General features: G+C 42.8%; 1 protein-coding gene across 3 annotated transcripts in view; it reads right to left on the bottom strand.

Annotated features, from left to right (window-relative positions):
• LOC102514472 (stonin-1) overlaps positions 1-25,505 on the bottom strand; it is a 49,979-nt gene that overhangs the window by 21,164 nt on the left and 3,310 nt on the right. The window contains exons 1-2 of one of the 3 annotated variants that reach the window (XM_032497484.1): positions 3,722-3,889; positions 3,278-3,336 (exon numbers count right to left, since the gene is read on the bottom strand). The exons of 1 other annotated variant lie outside the window; for it this stretch is intronic. The gene's annotated coding sequence lies outside the window, so the exon portion shown is untranslated. Of the gene's footprint in view, positions 1-3,277; positions 3,337-3,721; positions 3,890-25,505 lie in introns of those variants that run through there. One more of the 3 variants, XM_032497485.1, reaches the window with a different exon arrangement.

The following is a 25,505-nucleotide window of genomic DNA, read 5'->3' as shown; positions in this document are numbered from 1 at the left end:
ATACAATAATTCTGTGGTGGTTGACATCCAAGTGAAATTTTTTTGTCTCAAAAGCAGAAATTGCTTTTGTGTTACCACTGGCATACCAAACTTCTTGACCAAACTTCCAAACTGACAGAAAGTAAAACTCCATGAGGTCTACTGACGTGAAAACTCAAAAATGTACTGGAAGAAAGCCCATGAGAAAGGCATATTTTTCTCCCTCCAGTCTGCTTTCTCGCCTCTCCTTGTGGATAATGAAGGCTAAACCAATGCAATCACTCAAGCCTGGAAAAGAGCCAACACAAAGAGAGAGCAAGGGCCTGGGGCTCCACTGGGGACAGGGCACGCTCAGTGTTGCCATTTGCTAAATCCGCACATTCCTGGGGGCACAAATACACACAGTGGAGCAGCAGCCCAGGCCGGCTGGCTCTCTCTGGGGGGCATTTGACTGTCACTGCCCTTGGGCTGGAATTGCCATAAAACACTTTCCCTTCGAAGCTGGAAGAGCAGTTTTGACAGGATGCAGCCAGGAGGCTCAGAGGCAGGAAATCAGCAACAATATTTCCTGATCCATCCCATCCCGCCCTCCTCAGAAGGAATCCAGCCAAAACAATTCTTCATGTAGGGTGAGAGGTTGTGTAAACATTTCCGTTAGTTGGGTTTATTAAAAAGAAAGAAAAAGAGAAGACCAAGAGAAGAAACAGTTCAGCTTCAGACTGAATCCTATTCTGATATATACCAAACGTTTCACCTTACCCATTTTCCACTGGGAGCTTCAAAATTTGGAACAGTGATAGTGGTTTCCTTACAGTATTTGCTTATTATGAAAAAAAAAAGTGATTTCCATCAATCCCATTACTTTTTAAAGTGAACCTTGAACTTGAAATAGCACACCTTGCAAAAAAATCTATTTTGAAGGCAAAATCCATGCAAAGCACACACTTCACCCAATGCAAGACTCTTCCATAGGGAGGCACTCAGCAAATGTAAGTTTAATTCAACCAAACAGAATCGTGCCCAACAAGATCCCAAACCTATGTCCCTTTCGAATAGGCAGGACTGAGATGCTGCTCTGGAGTGAGCGGCTAAGACTCCAGCTCCCTGTGGTCCAGGACACATTTGCTTCCCACTATGCTCCTCTTTCTTCTCTGTCCCTGTTGTGCCTTCCTTAATTATTCCTTTTTACACTTATTTCCATTTCTCTCTTACCTCTTTTGCCTCGTCCCTCTCTATCTGACCTCATCTTTCTACTTTAGTCTCAAAGCATTCCCTACCCCAGTGTTGTCCCAAAGCCAACAACTAGAATCAATTCCATCCAGCACTTTCCTTCTCTTTCCATCCCTCCTGATCCATCCCCACCCCCAGCAGGGAAAGGAGACCATGTCCTGTTCAGAGCCTTGGTCTCTCCAAGGCCCAGTGGGTCTCAGGGAGGGATAAGCAAGCTCAGAGTCAAGAGATCTGAAATGTGTCTTCTTTTAATCATCTGCAACTTTACCTCATCTACTTGAAGACACTGGAATCAAAAGTATTCAAGCAACAACATCTATTCAGCCTCAGTAATTTTTTTTTTCCTGCATTGCAAGTGGAGTAGGATCTAATCATGTATCTATGCTTCCCAGAGGGCCCTGATTCTACATCCCTTTCACAGGCAACACTTCATTTAAACTTTATAACAATCCAGAGTGCCTCTGAGTACCTTCCCCAAGGTCAGGATCCGGTTAGTGGAGGGCTGGGAACCCAGGACTCCAGGCACTGGGTCCCCAGCTGCCTTCCTCTGAAGCAAAGTTTCCTCTGGTTCGACTCCCTGGCTTTTTCCCCAGCTGTGGATTCCACCTCACCCTACATGCCCTAATCCATTCAGAGGTCTGCTTTCAGTCAATCTGGATTATCCTAAAACTCCTAGAAGACAATTCCAGATAAACTTCAGAGACAGGGCAAGACACTAAGACTCCAAATGAGGCACAGACAGAAAAGGAAAATGTATTATGGTGGAAATTTCCAGAAATCACCCTCTGAGGTTTGAAGGTTTCTAGGGGAGTGTGTGTGTGCTCCCCCTTAAGACTATTAGACATTCTTTTCAGTTGCCTATTTTCAAAGCAGCACCAGAATCCATTGAACTTAAGAACAAATTAAAAGCAAATACACATACTTACTCACCGTGGGAATAATAAGGATGTAGGTAGACAGTGGTTTTCAACCTTTTACCTCAACACATGTGACAGCTGGCATCCAGAAGCCTAGCACATTCTCTTGGATGTACCAAGACTTCAACAACCCCTCAAATACTTACGGAAGCTCTAAAATGATTAATTATCCCCACCATTCCAAACGCTGGGTCAGTAAGGGAGGGCCCCAGGCCACGGCAAACATGAGAAAGGCTGTGCTCACACACAATTCCTGCACCCCACCCTTTCTTCCACTTAAGAAATCACACGGGAATTCTTATAGGGGTACTGTGGAGATTGTCATGAATTTATTCTAAATTACTTTCAAAGTAAATCTTGACCAACAGAAACACCTATTAAACATACTGCAAATTACTCACAATAAGCCTTATGAATAGGAAGCATTGGTATGAAAAAACGGTCTCACCAAAAAGAATATGGGGATATAATTTTTCAGATTATTGTAGGAAAAATTCATATATTCTTTGAGAGTCAGAGGGAAGCTTTTTCAAGGAGGGGCCATGTCTCACTCAGCAGGGCATTTTCCACACTGCCTAAATATCAGCTCAATGCATTTTTGATTGAATCATTTTAAACGGTTTTTTTAGTTTTCCATAAAGTAGATCTCTATACTGCCCTCCCCAGTTCACAGAATCACTGAATTTTAGAGTTAGGCAGAAATGGGAGGTATTCTGTTCAATTAACCATACCAACAAACATTTATCAAGTACTTACTAGGTGCTCATGCTATGCTAAGGACTGCATGCGTATAATCTCATTTAATCTTTACAACCTCATGAGGGGTCAATGCGATAATATGATAAAATATATAATTATATATTACAATATAATAATGTCATCATTTTTTTTTAGAAAAGGAACATAAGGCTCAGAGAGGTTAAGCTACTTGCCTAAAGTCACCTAGCCAGTTAGAGGCAGACCTGAACTGTGACCAGGTCTGTCTGATCCCAAAGCCCCTGCTTGACAGTATCCACCACCCCAGAAGTCCCAAGAGATCCAATGAGTGGCTGGTGTCACCACTCCAGCCTTCACTAAGGAGAAAGTTCCAGGGCAGGAGCCTTCACTTCCTGGAGCCAGGAACTCTCTAAACGGGAGGACACTGTTCTCACCTGAAAAGAGCTTGTTTCTCCACAAAGACCAGCTCAGGTGTCTGCCCCGGGACAGCAGGCTGTGGGGAAGACATACTCTGAGACAGCTGTTCTCAAGAACCACAACAGCTCGGGGTGCAATTTGGGTCAGTTCTGAGAGTGGCTTTCCTAACTCAGCCTGCCCTACTCTGTCCCTTCTCGACTGCATCATCTAGCCATCCCACCCTTAGTTGTGAACAGTTTATCAGACTTGCTGCCCAACAGATTCATTGAGGTCCACCCTCTCTTCTGATGACAATCTTGGTACACTAATTCCCCAAACTCTGCATAGCTCCCTACATCTGTCCTTCCTTCCATGTCATCTCCACCCCCCTCTATTCTCAAGGGTCTACTTCTGTTGTTCTTGGCAGTTTTCCTTTGCTTTTCTTCAGAAACCATTTAAATCAAGTAAATATGAAGTTCTACCTTTTCCTGCAGATCGTCAAAATCAGATTAGTGGCATTTGGTTGTTGAATCGGCATTCCAGGTGGTTGGCAGCTGCAGACTCTGTCCCCACTTCAGCATGTCACCTTGGAGACCACCACCCTCTGGGTGACCTCTAGGGTCTGGCTTCTCCGTCTCTGCCAGGTGCTGGGAGAGCACTGGGGCTGAAGAGGTATTCAGCAGAGCTCAGGGAAGCACCACTGACACCTAGCAGTAGCCTCCCACTCTCAGTCCCGCCCCAAGTGTCAGTGTTGAGCTCCCTCCTACTCAAGCCCCACGACTACATCTGGACCCTCAGCAACGCCCTCGCCTCTGCAGAGGGCTGAATTCAGTCCTTTATGCCTGTGACTTTTTTGCTGTACAGCAAAGCTGCATAATCTAGAGAAAGAATGTCTTCATGTCAGTTTCTGTGTGGTTTCACTGGCTGCTCCCCAAGTAAGGAGTTCTCTGACTCTTCCCAGTGCTGGACTCCAAATGCAACAGTGGAATTGGGCTGGAGCTGCATTTGGAAAAAAAAAAAGAAAAAGCCTCCCTCTTGTTTTGTGTGGCTGGAGGTCTGCCATCTAGCTACCCTCCTTGCATTGTGAGATGTATACCCCAGAAACAGAGCCAAAGGCAGGGACAGCCCTGTGTGCAAAATGCATGGATGAAGAATTTTCTCAAAGGTTTGCTGTGGAACTGTTTAAAATATCCTTCTAGAATGTTTCCCTTTAAAGGGAAAACTAAGAGCTTGAAACAGAAAAGAATCATAAGACAACACAAAACTCCAAGTGCAGTGAAAACCTTTGCAGAGCACACCTTCAGCTTAAGCTGCAGGAGAGGTGCCCACTGCGTGTACTGCGTGTATTACTAGCACATATGCTCTGCAGCCCATAATATTTAATCACAAACATGTGTGGCATTTATAGTTCAGCTGTGTGACAGGAAATACCATTTGTAAAATATTAAACCACAGCAAAACCTGTCCATGCCTTCCAATATTATCTATGCTGGTTCCCTCCTACACATGGCTGACGGCTGATGACTGTAAGGTTAAAACCTAAAAACCAGGGACCACACTTATAACCCACAGTCCAGGACTGAGCATCACTCTGTACTGGTGGTTCTCAACGAGAGCCATCTAATTCCCCAGGGCACGGATGGCAGTGTCTGGAGACACTCTCGGTCGTTACAACTGCAGGTAGGAGGATGCTACCGGCATTCAGTGAGTAGATGCTGTGGAACACCCTGTAATACACAGGCCAGCCCCACAGTAGAGAATTCTCCGGCCGGCCCAACGGAGCAGGAGTGCCACGGTTGAGAAATCCTGCTCTATATTGAGGTCAGAAAGCTGAGTGTGGGGAGCAGGGTGTCCACCCTCCTGCGTGTGTCTGCTTTGTGGACAGTGAATCAAGGCTTCAGTTCAGTGATTTGCCTGAAGTGGCACAACCAGAAAAGGGCACTGTCAGAATCGAACCCCCAAATCTCATGCTCTTTCCACTACACCACACTGACAGCCCTGAGCAAGAATCAGAATAGGAGAGAAGGCAATAAAGGAATATTTTTAAAAGGAGATTTGACAGGACACCAAATGGGATCTAGAAAACAAGGCAAAGCACGAGTCTGGCACTTAGAAAAGAGAGACACAGGAAGGGCAGGAAGAGGAGCTGGGTTTACACATGTCTGTCAGGTCCGAGTATGTCTAAAGTGGAAATACCCAGCAAAGAGCTGGAGACACGAGACAGTCCCCAGAGAGAAAACTGGGGCCAGGCATGTAGAACTGGAAGTCTTCCTCCGCGAGGTGAGATCCAGACACAGGAGAGAAAGGGAGAGGCCACGTGGCGCCCAAAGCTGAGGACTGAGCCACTTTACAGGAAGAGGAAAAGAAACAGAGAAAGGAAGATATGCCTGAGAGGCCGAGGTAAAACCAGAAGATGCAGGGATCCCTGCCTCAGGCAGAAAGAGTGTCCTGACAGAGCTTTGAAGAGCTGCAGAGGGCCGGACAATAGAGACAGATGGCCTTTGGATTTAGTGATTTGGTCACCGGTGATGGGGTGGGGGTGGAGTGCGGATGCTGGGGTCCCTGGGCAGGGCTGGGCTCAGCTCTCTGTACCTTGGCTACCCCACAGCCTCCTCCCAGATCCCAGGTCTCTGTAGCTATGAGGTTGTATTGTTTCCCAGAAAGACTGATTTCTGGCAGCCCGAGTAACAGCCTGTCCCTTCATTACCCTACCTACTTCTGATCTGGGAGCACAAAAGTGCCCCAGGGCCTCCCACTCTCTAAAAAATCCAGCCCACCCCCTGGCCGGGGAAGGAGGCAGACAAGTGAGCCTTCGTGCAGGAGAGGGCCTGCAAACAAGGCCTGCTTTCAGGGCTGCCTTCTGGTATTTCTATCCCCGGAGGAGGGCGTCTCCAGTGGGAAGAGCACGGTGCTTGTGAGCAAGGGCATTATCTCCACAGGGGCCCGTGGAGCCGGGCTGGGGTTGGAGGCTCTGTGGTTATTAGATGGCAGCTCATGGGCTTGGATTCTGAATTCTCAAAGGAAACCACGAAAAAGATGTGGAATAAAGTTAGCTGAAGGGGGCTGGGCTCAGATCACACATCTTAAATATGCAAATCTCCTCTTCCCCTTCCCCACAGGCCCACAGGACCTCCTGAAGATAAGCAGAAAGTCCCCTGGAAGTTTAAAGAACTATCAAGAGGATCTCTGTCTGGACTTAAATATTTAGTGGTGGGGGGACCAAAATCAACCACTTTGCTATGAAAATTGGTCAAGTAATTTATCTTAATTACCATGTAATTGCTTCTAGTGTTTTGAGAGGAGGCGGTAGCTTAATGGCCCAGAAAGGCTATGTAACGCTTTAAAATGTGACTCCTTCCCACAACACTAATCACGCTGACTGCAGATCAGAACAGTACGGATGAGACATTAAGGGCAACCATCTGCCAAAAGAGATGCAGGACCTCGACCCTTGGAGGCTGGGGTTTGGGGAATGTCTGCCAAATGTTCTGGTCCAAATTCTTATCCCACACATCCCCTGCTCAGTCATTTAGCAAATAGGTTACTGTGCCTTCTAAGTGCGAGGTCCTGGGTGAAGCACCGTGCAGACAACAGAAATGATCAAGACGTGAGTCACTGGCCATCTGGGAGGTGTGAAGAAGGGCTTAGAAGTTAGGGAGATTTGGAATCCCAGTCCTGCCACTGACTACCTGTGTGACTGGGGCAAACTACTTTAATTCCCTGAGCCTTAGTTTCCTCAGGTTTGAAACAGGATAATAATAGTTAATATTTAGGGTTTGTTCGGGGCTGAATTTTATCCCCACAAAATTCATTCTTAACCCCCAGTACCTCCGAATATGACTATGTTTGGAGATGGGGCCTTTACAAAGGTGATTAAGTTAAAATGAGGCCGTTAAGCTTAGCCCTGAGGCAATCTGGATGGGGTCTTTTCAAGAAGAAATTAGGACCCACACAACAGGGATTTGAACAAACAATGAAAAAGTCATGTGAGGACACAGAGAGAAGGTGGCCATCCATAAGCAAGGGAGAAACCCAACCTGCCAACACCTCGATCTTGGACTTCCAGCCTCTGGAGCTGTGAGAGACACATTTCTGTTGTTGACGCCACCCAGTCTGTAGTGCCGTTATGGCAGCCGGAACGAACTAAGACAGGGTTCTGGCACATACTGAATAAAGTAACGTGTATAAAATGGTAGGTGCATGGGGGAGACCATAAGGAGAGACTGTTATTACTGCCGATTCCTGCTCCCAATGCAACCGAGCAGGACCCTTTGGAGCCTTCCCCAGACAGACCCCTCCCCCCATGTCTTCTGTCTGCCTCTTCGTAGAAAAGCTAGTCTCCCCCAAGTCAAAAAGCCTGATTAAAAGGATGTGAACATGTAGTGACAAAAGTAGCAACTGGGCTAGAACTAGTGACAATTTAAACAGTAAATCAGCCATATGGCAGTCACAAAATCACTAGTGACTGAAATACCTGGATAACTGTATGTGATGCACATTTCCTGAGTTGTTTTACAGATGCTAAACTGCCACCCCCACCATGGAAGAAGTTAACTACTTGATAACCATGAGCACGCAGCCCCAAGACCGGCTGGAGCCTGAGAAGTGATAATGTTAACCCCTGTGACACTACCCTGTTACCTCACCATCAACCAGTCAGAGAATTGTGAACCAGGTGATCACACATCGTGCAACTCTCCTTCCTCGCCTGGCCTTTAAAAATGCTTCCTTGAAACCCATCAAGGAGTTTGGGTCTTTGGAGCATTAGCTGCCCGTTCTCCTTGCATGGCCCTTGCAATAAACCTTTCTCCACTCCAAACTCTGATGTTTTGGTTTGTTTCGCTTCACTGTGCATCAAACACACAAAGTTGGATTCACAACACTAAGGTGTTTATAACCTGGCAGGAAAGAGAAGAGAAAACGACAAATGACAGGCAGAATACGCCCACCCTCCTGCACTAATGTGCACTGGGAGGGTCAGAGAGGACAGCCCCAGCTCAGGGGCAGGAGGCTTCCTCGGGAGGGGGCATCTGCTCAGGCAGAGACACAGGGCAGCAGCTGAGGCATTAGTGATCATACCTTCTGCCATGTTTCTGTGCATCTGGGTCACGTGCCAGTTGACACCAGCATAAGGGAATTTCTCCTGCCTGACTTCATCCATTCCACTGAGAAGACACAAATCCAGTTATACGCACGCTGATCATCGCTATGGCAGTTCTCTTCTCTGGCTGCCCAAACTGGGCCACAAGCCACGGAGATGACCTCAGAGGTGATCAGGGCTGTGTGTGTTCTCCAAATCAAATGCATTTTGGTTTATCTGTGTCTGTCCAAGGCTGTTGCTGACCACCAAGCTCACCTAGCAATGTCCACATCAGTGGGAACACAGAGGCAGGAAGCACTGACTTACGGAGAACACAAGCATGTTTGCTTCGATTCTCGCCACTGCCAGGAGTTCCGTGAATGCTCACACGTATAAATGTGCAACCAAAACTGACAAAACATTGTAAAAACGACTATACTTCAATAAAAAATAAAAATAAGAAAATAATAATAATAAAAGAAAAATAAATGTGCAACAACTTGAGCAATTCCAAGAATAGGGAAAGATTTAAAACATCATTCATTAGTAGAGTACAGGGAACTATATTCAATACCTTGTAGCCTATAATGAAAAAGAACACAAAAAGGAATATATGTCTGTATATGTATGACTGAAACATTATGTTGCACACCAGAAATGGATGCAACACTGTAAACTGACAAAACTTCAATAAAAAAAGAAACAAAATAAAAAACAATAATCATGCATTAAGGTACTAAATATAAACCAAGTATAGATCAACATTTACTTGGGCTCTTAGTCTCAAAGGCAGATATCACACACAAAAATAATATTTGTGTCTCTAAATTCACAGGGAACGTGTACAAAATATTTGTGAATTTAATCACATTTTGAAGGTCATTAAAGTCTTCACGAAGAAGAATTTTGCACTTAGATCAAAATCTGATTGGAAACATGTAAATGGATGCAAATGAATGGATTTGTCGACATTCTCAGCAACGGGTGCTAGTGTATATTTCAACTTTGGGAATGTCTAAGTCTCAGCCTGGGGCACTCGAGCCTGTGGCAGAGTGGCATCCTTCCTTCTGACTTTGAGCCCTCATTTTTTTTTAAATTTTGTTTAGTTATAGTCAGTTTACTTACAATGTTGTGTCAATTTCTGGTGTACAGCACAATTTTTCAGTCATATATGAATATACGTATATTCATTTTCATATTCTTTTTCACCGTGAGCTACTACAAGATCTTGTATATATTTCCCTGTGCTATACAGTATAAACTTGTTTATCTATTCTATATATACCTGTCAGTATCTACAAATCTCAAACTTCCAGTCTGTCCCTTCCCACCCACCTCCCTGAGCCCTCATTCAAATGAGTAACTTCCAGCCTCCCCACAAAGCACTCCAGGTGCCTCTGAATAGCCCTGCCCAGCGAGGCCCACGTGCCCCGACAGAGCCAGCCCAGCACAGCAGGGGCTCACCCAGACTCTAAGATGCTAGTGGCCTCCACTGTACACCACCCTGGGCTCTGCTCTCTTGCCACACCCATCTCTCCACCAGACCTTCATACCACTGCTCACAGCACACAGAGGTCTGTGGTGGGAGGTCCCCACAGCTGTCTGCCCTGCCTGGGAGCCAGGACACCAGTGTTTGGGAGGTTTTTTTTCCAACTCTGCTTCTCTCTAGCTCTGTAAAAACAAGTCACTGCTGTGAAGTGGTTTCCAAGGGCCCTTCAAACTCTTAACAATCTTTGAAGATGAATTCTCCCCAAAAGGGGTCTGCAGAGATCTGTGCCTCCCTGAAGACCCCTTCCTACTTAAACACTTTAGGGCTCCTGCAACCATGCTTCAGGCTGGAAGTTTTCCAAAGATGGTCACAGCAGTATCTCCTATCTAATGCCCTTCTTTCTGAAAGGTCACCTTGTCCCTCTTGCATTGAGAAGGGGGCTCTATTTCCCCTCATTTGAATCTAGGGGTGGGCCTTTTACTCCTCTAACCAATACAATGTGGCAGAAGGGACACTGTGACAATTCTGGGCCTGAGCTGACCCAGAAGCTGCCATTTCCTGCTTGCTGGAGCCCAGAGCCACCACATAAGAACCTGGCCATGGAGGGGCCACACTGAGGCACTATCTGGGACATCCAGCCACTTGAACTTTCAGTGACTAGGCCCCAGTTACCATCTGACCACAGTGACATGAGAGACCCTAAGCAAGAACCGCCCAGCTGAGCCCAGTCAATCCACGAACCAGGACAGGGAATATGAAATTGTGGTTTTAAGCCTCTACAGCTTTTTGTGGTAAAATATACATAAACATAAAATTTACCCTTTTAACCCTTTTTAAGTGTACAGTTCTGCAGCAGTAAGTATAGTCACATTGATGTGAAGCCACCATCCATCTGCAGAACTTTTTCATCTTCCCAAACTGAAACTCTGTATCCATTAAACACTAACTCCCCATGCCCCCACCCCAGCCCCTTGCAACCTCTGTTCTGTTTTCTGCCTCTGTGAATCTGATGATTCTATGTACCTCCTGTAAGTGGAATCATACAGAATTTGTCCTTTTGTGACTGGCTTTTTTCACTTAACATTATGCCTTCAAGGTTTATCCATGTTGAAACATGTGCCAGAATTTCTTTCCTTTTTAAGGCTGAAAAACACTCCATTGTCTGTGTATACCACGTTCTATTTATCCATTCATCCATCCATGTAAACCTCTACACTTTGGAGTGGTTTTCTGCAGCAAAAGATCATTGGAGCAAGAACAATGCAGCCCGAGGGCAGCAGAGCCAGGCTCCCTAAGGCAGACGTCAGGGCCTGGAGAGTGTGGTAGGAACACAGAGCACCAGGGCACCAGCCCCCAGAGCAGGTGACTGGCCAGGAATCCAGGATGGAGTTCCCAACAGCACTTGTCACAGCGGGCTGGGTATCTCCTGGGGGCTCCATCCTAGGCTGGAAGCACCCACCCCCCCAGGGCAGGACCTGATTCATGGCTGGGTGCCCTGCCCTGGCACTGGCTAACAGGCCCAATAAATGGTTGGTGAATGAGTGAAAAATGTACCTGACACTGAAGCCAGGTTCTGACTCACCCTAAAGTTTCTCACAGGCTTCCAGGAGGGCAAGAACTGTGCCAAGGAAAATGCAGGAGAGCAGCTACTTCTGACTGAAAAGGAAAGGGGTGGGGGGTGGGGAGAAGCAGAAAGACATTCTGACGGGATAATTCACAGCAGGCCCGGGCTTCCCAGGAAGCTCAGTCTCCATCGAAGCACCCATCCCGACCTAGGGACGGGCAGGGCCTTCACCATCCAGAGGTGAGGAGGCCCTATTAGGCATCATGTGCCAGGCATGAGGCCAAGCCAACAGGACGAGGCCCCTCAGGGATCAGTCCTGCTCAGGGCAGTAGAGCCTCATGTGCCCATTACAGGGGCAGGGGCAGGGGCAGGGCTCAGAGGGGCTCAGCCCATGCTCACTGTCCAGGCTGTGGGGGTGGGGCAGGGAACTGGGCTGTGAGCTGAGTTGCATTTTTGAGCCCTGGGAGCTTTGAGACAGCGATCTTCCTTCACTGCAGGGAGACCCAGGGTGGTTGCACGATGACTCCAGCCCCCTCACCATAACCACTTTGCCAAGGGAACGGGCCCATTCTTCCTGAGGCACTGCTCCACCTGGCCACTTAACAGGGCGCCCGCCACAGGCCACGATGCACCAGACCAGGGACATAAACACCAAATCTAAGAAGAGGACTTGTACCTGGTTGACTTAAAGAGCAAGTGCCACCTCTACAAATGCCCACTTGCGGGTTTAGCAAAAAGGGCTCAAATCGCATTTCAACTCTGCATTTAGGTTTGCCAGCCTCTAAAGATAAAGTGAAACCTTGGGTAATAACCACAAAGATGTTTTTCTCTATTTCTCTTCAAAGCATACATATACCTCAAAGGTTGGAAACTGCTCACCATGTAGAAAGCAGTTATAAGTACCAGTAAAAGGACTCAGAAAACATGGGCTTGGGAGTTGGCACAGCTTCGAAGTAACTGGGGGCAATTTGAGCGAATCAATTACCCTCTTTGGGTCTCAGTTTCCTGAGCCACAAATGGAGGAAAATACTATGTATCCCCATGGCTTGTTTAGGTACATTAATAAGAATAAATGTAAATGAGACATGTAGAAATAGATATGTAGACAGATACAGACACAGATATAGACATGAACATGGTTATAGACACAGACACATATGTGAAGTCCTCATATGAAAAACCGTAACTATGTTAGAGGTTTACTTATGTCCAGTGGTGCCTGCTGATACCTGCTGAATAAATGGTCGAATAAGACAAGATTATGACAAGCCTCACATTTGGTGCAAGCGGGTCCATTGTCACACTTCAGAACCCTCAGCTAGTGTACCTACCAGATCCAAGAAGGCCAACCGTCTCCCCAGGAGGCCAAGCCCTACTCCCCATGTCTTAACAACAGACACCCCAGCCTCCATGCTTCCTCCCAGCAGGCCTTCTATTCTCCCCGCCACTTGGATGGAGTTAATCTTCATGGCCTGATCTCCATGGCCAGAGCCTGCCCCTTGTCCCTGCCCCAGATCCCCCCTCCAAACATAACATGAGGCCGCTTCTTGGGCCAACTGCCAAACACAGAACTCTAGGTTTGCCCCCAATGGTCTCCACTGCCTTTGGTACCAGATGGAAACAGCTGATTCCCTTTCCCTGGTTTTGCAGAAGCACAACCACATGGCAGATTTGTGGCTCGGGAGCCAGCGTGTCTGCTCAGGGCCTCCTCCTCACACCTCAGGCCTGGACTCCACCTGTGACCTTCACCTGCAGAATGAGGCTCCACCTCAAGGGGCTTTGGGGAACACCACATAAGGTGAAAGACTTGCATGTTTCTTTGAAACATACGAAGCCGTCCATAAGTTCTTTAGCCTTTGTCATTCTTGTTAGTTTATTTCTGTGTGTTCTCTAAGTCTCTAGAAGGATTGGTCCCTGGGTAAATTCTTTTGGTACAGTGACCACACACACAGAGAAAAGCTCGATGCTCTTTGTGATTCCAGTGCTATGCCTGGAGTGTGATCTCCGGGACAGAGATGGGGACGGAAGTCAGGAAACCCAGTTCCAGCCTCTTTAGCTCTGCCAGTAAATTAAGTGCATCACTTAACCAATCTGGGCAATTTTCTTCACATGCACAATGGAGCTGACAAGCCACCCACATTCCTATTCACCAGGATATCAGGAGGGCAAAGAACTTGAAAAGAAAAACACTGCACAAGTAGAAATGTCACAGTAATCATTGGGCATGGAGAGTTGAGAAAGAAAAGATGAAAAAGAAAAAAGAAAGGGGAAAAGAAACACAAGAGAGAAAGCATTTGGAGTGAAATGGGAGGCTCTTGAGAAGGTGGGGATGAATGCCATGGAAGTTCCCGGGATGGAGAGTCTCCCCCAGGCCTGAGAGTCAGTGTCTAGATGAGAAGATTTATCACAGGGACATCTGAAATCCCCTCTCAGGTGGAAGGAAATGAAGTCCGTACACCACCCGAGGTGGCACAGGACACACCAGAATTGCTGTTTACTCTTATAGCTCAGCACAGAGTGAGAAGATAGGTGAGAAATTGAGGTCCACTACCTGCAACAACTGTGCAATGTCCCTGGAGAGGCCCTGGCCGCTGGCACATGAGCTCCAACCTATGTGCTCCCCTTTAAGGGGGACTTTCAAAAAATGAAAGAGTTCCCAAGGGCTGGTCACCCGCTAATCACAGTGGGGTGTGTTGAGACCACATCACAGAAATCTGGTTATGAAATCTGGAAGTGTTTCTCCCAACAAGATCTGGGGGAGGCATGCGAAGCAACCGCTCAAATTCATGGCACTTAATGAAAAGCAGCTGGGTGTTTGACTTTAATCCTTCTGATAAAGACTGAATCTAGAATGTTCAATAGGCATTAAATATCTTTTCTAACAGTTTGTGTGACAGATGAGGAAACAGAGGTCCAACGAGGTAAGTCATCCACTCAGGTTAACATGGCCAAGAAGATGAACATGAACTCTAATCTTCGGTTTTCCAGGCCCACATTCTTTCTACTGCAGTTGAGAGGAAGTGAGGCTCCATTGTGGCTCTCAGAACATTTTGGAGTAAATCTTTAGTAGTGTGTGTGTATGTGAGTTCATTCTTTCTTTGACTCAAAAGACATTCACAAGCACATACCATGTGCTTTGCAAATACCCCAGTAAGATGTGGAGTAAGCTTCCATAGGGATCTACACCTTGGTGCGCATGCACATGCAGAATTAGTTCATTCTTTCACGCATGCTCACATTCACTCAACAACATGATAACACCCTTAACACTAAACTGTGCAGTGGCACAAGTGAAAAACAGTCATAGTCCCTTACCCCAGGGCAGTGTCCATGTAGCAGGGACAATTCTCAAATGTTATATCAATGTAATAAAGCCCAATGCAGGGTATTGTGGTACTTAATTAAGCCAGATGGTTAATTAAGATTGGTGCCAGTGATGGTAGTAGTGTCCATAATTGTGCGAGGACTAAAGCTGCTGATCCTGGTGGTTTGAAAAAGCCTTAGGAAGAGCAGACTTCTGAGCTGCATTCTGAAGGCTGACAAGAATTGATCAGGCAGGACAGAGTGGAGAGAGCTGGGTGTGGGTGCAAAGACAGGGAGGCAGGAGAGAATCTGATTCTGCAGGTAGATGGGCATGGCTGGAGCCGGGAGTTAACATGGGTGATACACTAAGAGAGGCAGACAGGTGGGTAAGGTACAGAAACCCTTCTGTATCGTGCTAAGGAATGTGATTTTATCCTAAAGGCAATAGGATTCAGTGAAAGAATTTAGAGAGAGCGTAAATAGGAGCAGATAAGAATTTTAGAAATAAAGTTCTAACAGTGGAGGATGGACTGGAAGGTGGTGAGGCCAGAGGCAGGGAAACCAGATAGTTAGCTATGGCAGGAACCCAGGAAAGAAACGAGAGTTGAACCTGATGGATCTGCCTACATGCACGTAGTTTTAAAGGCAGAAATACAAGGAGAGAAGAGATTGTTTTTCATGTACATCTCTCGTGGCCTGGGGCAATTTCCCCAAAGCTTTGCAGAACCACATCACCTTCACAATTCTTCACAATTCTCCACAGTGATGTGGTGGCACCAGAAGGTGATGTCAGCTGCAGCATCAGCACCAGTTGTGATGTGTAGGGGCCTCAGGCAGAGCAGCTGCTCTGTAAGTGGTGGCTGCCTGCATGAGCCACATATATCAAAAGGGGGTGGGGATGGACAAGCCCGAAACAAAGTAAGGTCAGGGCCCCCAGTGCATGAATAAGTCAGGTCGGAACAAGGCAACAGTGAGAAACAAGACAAACAGAAAAGTTCCAAGAGTTAAAGGAACCAATTCTGCACAGCAGCAGAGGGAGAAGAGCACGGACAGACTAGGTAACCAATTTAAAAAAGCCAGCATCTGTCTCAGGCGGTGACATCCTCCGGTGAGAGTTTGTATGCAGAGGGCAGTTGGGGGAGCCCTTGTGAGAACCGGAAAGGCGCCCCCTCTGGTCAGACCAACAACAAGCAGGCCACTTGCGGCGGAGTTCGCAGCCGTGTTCCCACCCGGGGCTGGGGAGAGCCTGTGTGCGCGTGCGGACGGGCACGTGTGAGCGGTTAAGCAGCAACAGCCGGCGCAGAGGGGAACGTGTGGGTGGCGATGAGGCCAACCTCAACACGCAGGGGGCTGTTTAAAGCTGGTAAACCCCATCAGGTGCGGTACAGAGCTATTCTCAACTGGGAGTTTAGAGTCTAAGATGAATGAAAAGAGGATGAGGTGGAAACCCTAAAATAATTTTCTTCCTTACGGAGGAAAAATGTTCATCTAGGCAAGTCTGAGCCTTCTTGGAATTGGAGGATTCTGACATTATCACCCAGTTCCTAGGAAAGCCTGGTCGCTATTTTTTTTTCCAAAATAATTTTTCTGAAAATCAAGAACACCTGACCACAAGTATGTTATTTATAATGACCCCCAATTAGGCACCTTCCACTGATGCCACGACTAGCAGAGGCACGGGGGATTTTCACAAAATTTACGGGGTTCTGCTTCAAGCCACAAACTAGTAACAGGTCTGGAGCTGCACTGGGAGGCTCTCAGTTGTAAAAATGAGGGATTAAAATATTTCTCTATGTTTGTATTAACTCTAAATTGAGGCCAACAAAAGCAAGGTTTGTAAGATCAATTACCTATCTTCCAGGGCCTCCAAAATGGTCCTGATTATGAGTTACCACGAGCTAGGAGGGGAAAAAAAGTTCAAAGAAATGAACAGAGGCCAATGTGTCAGCCAGGACTCTCAACTTCTGGGCTGCGGCTGTTTTAAATTAGATTCTCAATGCTGCTTCCATGAAAACTCTTGGCTTAGATCTGCAATGGAAAAGTTATTTTTGTGCTCTAAGCCACAGATATTTATATGGAAGCATATCCATAATTTCAATTATGTTCTGTTTTCTTGATGCTCTTTTCCTTCACTTCAGGACAGTCACAGCTATTATTATCTCTGATTAGACACTTGCAAAAAAGCTCTGGGTCAAGTACAGACTCCAAGGGGTCCGGATAAATGATTATTATAAAACAGGGAGATTTTAGGTCTTGTGAAATCCTTAACAAACAACTTCAGTTTTTCTATCCACTCTGGCTGCCTCTTCTTTGTCAATTCCCTACCCCCACCTGCCCCTCAGTGGCCACAGGCCTTCATGATCTCTCTTAGGAAAACCTAGTCCCAGAAGTAGTTCTATTTTTTACTCCTTATGTACACTCTCTGTGGTCTCTGCATTTAAAACATTATATTCAGTAATGAAACAGGGTTTTCATCTCCTTAAAGAACAGGCGCACCATCAAAGAAAGCAAAGAGAGATTTCTGGTTAAGAGGGGCATGGTTCTTAAGTAACATAACTATTCTATAGAAAGGTCGATCTGTAGGTTGGGGGGGGTTGCTATTAAGAGGTGGTACAGATGCAAAAACAAAATGGCAGAAATTCATCCAAGAGAAATCTAAACTGATGACCAAGAAAGCATATTGAAGGGGAGGGTATAAGCTCAGTAGTAGAGCACATGCTTAGCATGCACAAGGTCCTGGGTTCAATCCCCAGTACCTCCATTAAAAAATAAATCAATAAACCTAATCCCCCCCTCCAAAAAAAAAAAAAAAACAACAAAGAAAAAAAAGAAAGACAAAAAGAAAACATATTAGGAGATGTTCCGTGGCCTCTCCCCAGAGATCTCTCTGGATAGAACTTCTGCAGCACAATCTTGGTTCAGAAGAAACAGAGCAGAGAAAAGGAGATGGTGGGAGGAGACTAACATTTGTGAGCGTTAACATATGCCAAGCACTTGGCCCATAGTATTTTCTTTTATCTCAATCTTCAGGAAAACATTTTGAGGTAGGTTTTATTATCACTGTTTTATAGAAAAGGAAACTTAGCCTCAGAGATGTTAAGTAACTTGCCCAAAGCCACTGCCATGGTCTGAATGTTTTTGTCTCCCCAAAATTCATGTGTTGAAACCCCAAGCTCCAAGGTGGGGCCTTCAGGAGGTGATTAGGTCATGAAGGTGGAGCCCTCATGAAGGGGATTCCTATAAAAGAAGGCTCAGAGAGCTAGCTCACCCTTTCTACCACGTGATCACGCAGTCAGAAGCTGGCTGTCTGCAACCCGGAAGAGAGTCCTCACCAGAACCATGCTGGCACTCTGATTTGGACTTCCAGTCTCCAGAACTGCAAGATGTAACTTTCTGTTGTTTAGGAGCCACCCAGTGTTTTGTTATAGCAGCCTAAACAAACTAAGTCACACACCTAAGTTAGTGGCAAAGCTTATATTCAAACCCAGATCTGCTTGACTCCTAAGTCCATTTCTTTTCCATTATCACATAGGACTGACATGAGGGCCAGAGAAGGCCAAGGATGACTGCAGGTTTGGTTTCCTTAAAAAAATAGGATGTAGGGGGCGGGCATGGGAAAGGTATGTCTGTATAGATATCTTTAAATATTATAAACAGGCTCTGCTCATCTTGATCAGCACTCCCAGAGCTGCTGTCAGCCACAAGCAAACAATCAATTGTTCAACGTAAACCTGTCTGCACTGTTAGAGACACAAGTAAACACACATGCCAACGGAGACAGAACATCATCTCCACAACCGAAGGGCACAGGAAGTTCTCCACAGAGGCTTTTCCTCTCAACACAGATAAGAGTTAGGATGCTGGTTTGCCACGAGAAGGTTTTCATCTACTATAAAGAATATAAAGAACCACATTTGGGGATAGGAACAGTGTTTGGAAATTCAGATCTCTTGTGGACTGAGAACATATGGCCAGATACTGAGCAAGACACCACACCAAGGTTGTCCCCTGATGTGCAGAGTTAGCACCTGGTACTGTTAGGGCCTCTCCTCTGTTGCGTTCATTCAGCAGCATCCAGGAACTAACGTAGAGGCACTGACTTACTTGTATTCTACTTTACATACAGCAAAATAAAATAAACTTTAAAATCCCTAGCTAAAAACTTCAGTCAGTATGATAGGTTGGGTTGACACAAAAAACTACACCCTTCCAATCTAAACACTTCAAAATATGAACAAAACTATAACAACAAAAATATTAATATATAAACATAAATAAAGCAGAAATCTCTAGATACCAGAAATAAAGAGAGAAACCAAAGTAGGTCAATCAGTGGGAGCTGATGCCAAGGGGCTCATGGAACAATCCAGACCAGATAGAGGCCTGAATGCCCGGGGGCTCAGACTCTAATGCCTGCAGCGAAGGGAGTCCAGGTGATGGCCATCTTACACTGGGGGCTGTTAGTGAAGCATTTACATAAAAGTGGAGGTCATAAAGTGAAACAGTTCTAGAGGAACACCATTAGCCCATCAGAGGAAAGGGCAAGAAAGCCTGTCATCTGCTTGGGCCAAGAGAAAAAAATGAGTGACCTAAAAAAATCTGAAATCCAGGCTTGCACCACAGTGTGGGAACAAGGTTTAAGTGCATACTTTCAGGTTGTACAGGGCATATATGCCAAGACATTAACCAAACGGCTCGTTTGGAATGGGTGAAACCCAGAGAGGACGAGCAGAAGCAAATGTGAAATCACTTTACAAGGATATACTAGCAGTCTTAGGTAGACAGGATTTCTACGGAAAACAGCTCTTGGCAAAGATGTAAGACAAGAGGAAATGAATCGTCATTAAAAAAAATTCAAAAGCAGAAATAACAATCTAAAAATATCTTTAAAATATTGAAAGAGAGAAAAAGGATTAGAAATTATAAGACAGAGGTAATATTTTTTAAAAAACAGGTAGATATCAAGCACCAAATAGAAAGCCTAGAAATAAAAATATATAGACATTAAATTAAAAAAAACAATGGATGGGTTGAACAGTAGACTAAATTCAGTTGAAGAAAAATGAATAACCTGGAAAACAGAACTGACAAAATCACTCAGAATATAGTTCAGAGATAAAGAGTTATATACAGCTGACCTTTGAACAATATGGAGTTGAAGTGCGAGGGTCCACTTATATGTAGATTTTTTTCAAGGGTACCACATAGGCCTCGGTTGATTCCAAGGATGTGGAACCACAGATTTGGATGAACCACAGATACGAAGGAACTGCACATATGAAGGGCCAACTGTATGTTATACGCAAATTTTCAATTGCGCAGAGGATCAATACCCCTAAATTTCCGCTGTTCAAGGGTCATGTAGTAAGGAAGAGAATCCTCAGACGTGGAAGACTTACATGATAAAATGAGAAGGTTTAACATTCGCCTAATGGGTTTTCCAAAAGGAGAGAAGAGACAGCATGAGGGACTCAACATCAGTGTAGGGGCTTTTGTCTCTTAACATTCATTCCTGTATCTCTAGCACCTAGGAACATTCTCAATACACGGTAAGTGCTCAGTAATTACTTTAAAATAGATTTGTAGAGAAAACTGAGTAACCTTTAGATACGAAAACAGAGTCTTCAGATTAACAAGCACACTGAATTCCAAGTTGAATATTATAAAACAGACTGTACCTGGACACATTCTAATGAAAAGACACAACATGAAAGACAAAAAGCTGAGACTGAAAGTCTCCAAGAGAGAAAACAGATTACCTATAAAAGAACGACAAACTGAAAAGAGATTCCTCATAAGGAACATTTGAGACAAAAAGATAATGTAATAATATCTTACAAAATGCTGAGGGAAAAATATCTACTTAGAATTTTATACTTTGATAAATTATCCTTTCAAGAGTGACATGAATAAAGACAGTTTCAAAACAAACAAAACCAAAAATATCCACAAGATTAAGAGTACTGCCACTCCAGAACTTCACTGAAAAAATTATCAGTATGAAGAAAATGGACACAGAAGTAAGGAATGGTAAGCAAGAGGCAATGTGAAGACAAGAAATTGGTCAAGTTAAATAATAAATTTTGACAGTAAAAAAAAAAAAAAACAGTAGAAATAACAACATTAATGATTAAAGGCAGGGTGGGGAGAGGACTATACACAATGTGGGACTAAACCACTAGACCACAATAAGCAGGAAGATGGGAAGAGGGCAGACTAGATTTAAAGCCATCTAAGGCCACCGCATTGTTGAGAGGAAAACAGAAACTGATTAACTTTAGATTTTGTTAAATAAATGCACATGTTAAAAATTTAAGGATAACTACTAAAAGAATACAAAAAGAATTTGTTTTTCAAAACAGTTGATGGAAAAAAAGTAGGAATATACAAAACTTGACCAATCTAAAGAAAACTATGAAAAGAAGAATAAAAGAAACAACAAAAAATGGTAAATAGGAAACACAAAAACTTAAGATGGCAGAAAGAGGTCAAATGTATATAAATTACAAAAAATGCAAATGTTTAGACTCTATTATTAAAAAGACAGATTTTCAGAATATAATGAAAAAGAAAATGAAGCTATATATAAAAACTGTTTCTAAGATTCACAGTTAAAATTATACAGAGAAGTTAATATAAAAGGATATACAAAGACACAAAAAACAGTAACTAAGAGGAAATACATATGGCAACATTAATATCAGATAAAATAGAATTCAGGACAAAAGCATTAATAGAAATAAAAGGACAGTACATAACAAAATAAGTTCACCCAGGAGAAATAACAATCATGAACTTGCATCAACATTGATGGATTACAGTGAGAAACTGACAAATTCACAGAGTGGAAGATTTCAACATTCCTTTCTCAGAAACTGAAGAGAACTCAGCAGGCAAAATTAAAAAATCAGGAAAAACATGAGAAATTTGAAAAACACAGGTAATAAGTTTGACCTATTAGACTGATATAGAATGTTGCATCCATCAAGCAGGAAGTATATTTTTCTTTTAAAGCACACATGAAATACTTGGAAAAATGTCTATGTAATTGGAAAGGATTGTTATTATACAGACCATGCTGTTCTTTCATAATGCAACTAAATTAGAAATCAACAATAATTTAAACAAAGTTTTTAAAAAGTTTTTTAGAAAGTTGAAAATGGAAAATTAAATAATCCATGGGTTAAAAAAGAAATGAAGTAAAAAAAATTTAGTCAAGTGGTAATGACAGTACACATATCAAAACTTGTGTGATGTTGCTACAGTAGTAAGTAGAGCTAACTCTACAGCTTTAAGATGCATTTACTGAAAAACAAAAAATAAATGAGCTAGGAGTCAACTCAAGTAGCTAGAAATGGAAAGAAGAAACAATACAAATAAAACGGAAAAAAAGAAATAAGAACCAAAAAGTATAGATAAGGAAGCTAGTTATTTCATAAGACTAGGTAGACTTCTATATTAATTTTTAAAAAGAGATGGCACAAATAAACAATAGTAAGAATGAAAAAGGGAATGTATGTATCTTAAGATATAGTCAATATTTATAAAAACCATATAAAAAAGTTATGAATAAGTTTATGCTAATAAATTTGAGAAACATGAAATGGATCATTAAAACAAATTATCAAAACTGAATAAAAAATAAATAGGAAAACCTAAATTCATCAATAATCATTAATGAAATGAAATTGTCAAGAACTTGACACACGTACCCTGGCTAAGCAGTTCAGATGATTTTACAATGAATTTTATCAAACTTTTAAAGGAACAGTCTCTACAATATTAAATATAGTGAACTGGTGCAATGTTTCTGATCTTAGGGGAAAGCATTCAGTCTTTCACCATCAATTATCATATTAGTTATAGGTTTTTTTGTAGGTACCCTTTAGCAAGTTCAGGGAGTTCCATTTCATGAGTAGTTTGATGAGTTTAAAAAAAAAAAATGTATTTTCTCTATCTCTTTCATTACCCTAAGATGTTGAATGACATTGATTGATTTTTTAATGTTGAAGCAAGCTTGCATTCCTGGAATGCATTCTACTTCATTATGATTTTTAAAATGTATCAACAAATATGACTGATGATATTTTAAGCATTTTCGTATCAGCATTCATGATGGATACTGGAATTCTATTTTTCTTTTCTTTTAAGGTCCTTGCCAAATTTTGGTATATTAGGTTGGACTCCAAAAGATCAGTGGGGAATGTTCTCATACCTGTTTTCTGAAATAGTTTGTGTACCATACGATATTATTTGTTCATTAAATCCTTGATAAATTTACCATTAAAAAATTTTTTTAATTAAAAAAAAAAAAAAAACAGATAGTCTACCTCTCAGAATCTGCTTAAGAAAAATATATATGAAAGAGGAAAAGTTGACCAATTTATTTCATGGAGCTAGCTAATATAAACTTGATACCAAACAATGTAAGAACAACATTTTTTAAAAAAGAAAATTATAGACTAACTGTTCCACCTATGAACATTTGCAAAAACCCAAATAAAATACTAGCAAATGATATAGTTCATAGGATAAAAGAACATATATGTGTATACATATGCAAGTAATCTCCACATAATTGAATATACTCATATTATTTATCACACTATAATATTAAGAAAATTATATCACCTCATATAATTTACATAAAGATATTAAAGCATTACATAAAATCAACACTCAGTCATGATAAAATGTTTAAGTTGTTAAAAAACATTAATAGAGGGCAAGTCCCTAATTTAATAAAGAATATCTACTGAAACCTTAAGCAAACTTTATGCTTAATGGAGAAACTTTAACATAACTCATTAAAGACAGTAAGAAGACAAAGATGCTCGCCGTCACTGTTACTATTAAGTATTTTACTGGAGGGTCTACTCAATACATTAAAATAAGAAAAAGATATAGGTCATAAGGAATTAAAAAGAAATGACAAAATATTATTGTTTTGTGATTGTCTACCTAGAAAATTCAAGAAAATCTACACATAGACTCAGAACTAATAAGAGAAGTCAACTAGGATGCCACGTACAAAGTCAAAATTCAAAAATCAGGAAAGTTTCTATGGGGCAGCAAATAAGCAATTTCAAAATATAATAAGAAAATAAGATATCATTTATAATATCAACAAAACATTTAGAAAATAAAAATCGCAAAGTTGTGTAAAACATTTATAAGGGAAATCACCAGTCATCTTTCACCTGAATAAAAGGAGATGGGAAGACCTGATACCTTTGTAAAGGTGTTAGTTCTCTAGCATATAAATTGAACAAAATTTCATTAAAAATCCCAACATGATTTTTTGCATGTGTGCAACTAGACAAACTAATATTTATATGAAAGCCAAGAAAGCCAAGAAATTCTGAAAAAATATAAAAGTAATTGTAATGGCTAAAAATTATTGTGTGCTTCCATATACAGCAGGCACTATTTGGACATTTTGCATACATTATCCTTGAAGTGGATACTGTTATCTTTTGTACAGACAAGGAGACTAAGAGAAATTAGGAAACTTGCCCAAGGTTACTTGGTATTCTTAGGAGAAGCAGCAGACACAAGAAGACAATGATGTAATATGTTCCAAGTACTGAGGGAAAATAATTGTCAGTCCAGAATTCCACACTCATTCAAACTCTCATTTGTAAGAGCAAAATAAAGGCATTTTCAGGAATACAAATATTTTAAAGTTTACCAAAGACCTGTATGAAAGAACTTCTAAACAGACACTGACATGAAGATAAATGAACTCAGAAGGAAGGAGTGGGGTGTCAGAAGCAGCAGCCTCCAAAATGCATTGAATAAATAAAACAATATAAAGTAGGTGAGAAAGGTGGGACTAAGGAAAGTATACGTAAGAAACAGAAGGTGTATAATAAAGTTATTAGTTATTCAAAGTATAGGCCATAAAGTCTTATGCGTATGCTAGAAGTATAGGCCATAAAGTCTTATGCGTATGCTTAGAACCACTAAGTTGGTTCAGTGCTTCCTTTTGGCCATATAAGAAGGGAAATGTCAATTAAAGGATTCACAGCAACCCTAAGACAAAACAGACAAGTTGCTCACGAGTACTATTCCTGGCACTGAGACCACAAAGACATTCCTCATATGGTTAAATGGATACAAGAAGTAGGACTTTGGCCCAAGTATGATAATTTGCTTGTGAAAGAGGTCCTTGACTCTGACAAATTTTTTTCAACAAGGTGATTTAGAAGCATCAGCCTTCCAGAAATCTCTTCCTTGAAGAACAGATAAGATAAAGCCTCCTTCTTAAGGCATGTTATTTGAATGACCAGGTGTTTTAGACAAGCCCATCTTTCTGGAGACCTTTGCGTACTTTCCAGGAAGAGGATGGATAAGGTGACTTCTGGGCCTGGTTGCCTGTGAGGGGACATGGTGGTACAGCATGTGGGCTTCTGTCCCAGAGCTATCCCCAGAATATTTCCACCTCCACTAAACCAGTTCATCCTGCCAGTGCATGGGATCACCCACATAACCGGGCTTCCAAAAAAATAATTTATTATTGTACTGTCACAGTAATAAGCATAGAGAAGCAATAAGCTTTTCTTTTTCTCTCCTGTTCCATGGTAAATCCTTGACCTATCCATCCTGACATTCCATATAACACATAGGTAAGTGGGAGCCTGACAGCTTTCCCTGGGTCTTCCTGCCCATCTCACTCCTCTGAGAAGGCCAAGAACAATGAAAGCCCACATTGGTACAGCTCTAAAGACATAATTTGCCAATCTTTAAAAACTCTGCTTTCTACCAGGATTGCTGCAGAATCCCATGGGGTTCCTGGAACTTCAGGCTGGCTGGGAAGCCTCTAAGGAA

This window comes from Camelus ferus, chromosome 15 (assembly GCF_009834535.1).
Source record: "Camelus ferus isolate YT-003-E chromosome 15, BCGSAC_Cfer_1.0, whole genome shotgun sequence".
Classification (NCBI taxonomy): domain Eukaryota; kingdom Metazoa; phylum Chordata; class Mammalia; order Artiodactyla; family Camelidae; genus Camelus; species Camelus ferus.
This window is presented reverse-complemented; position numbering and strand designations above follow the sequence as displayed.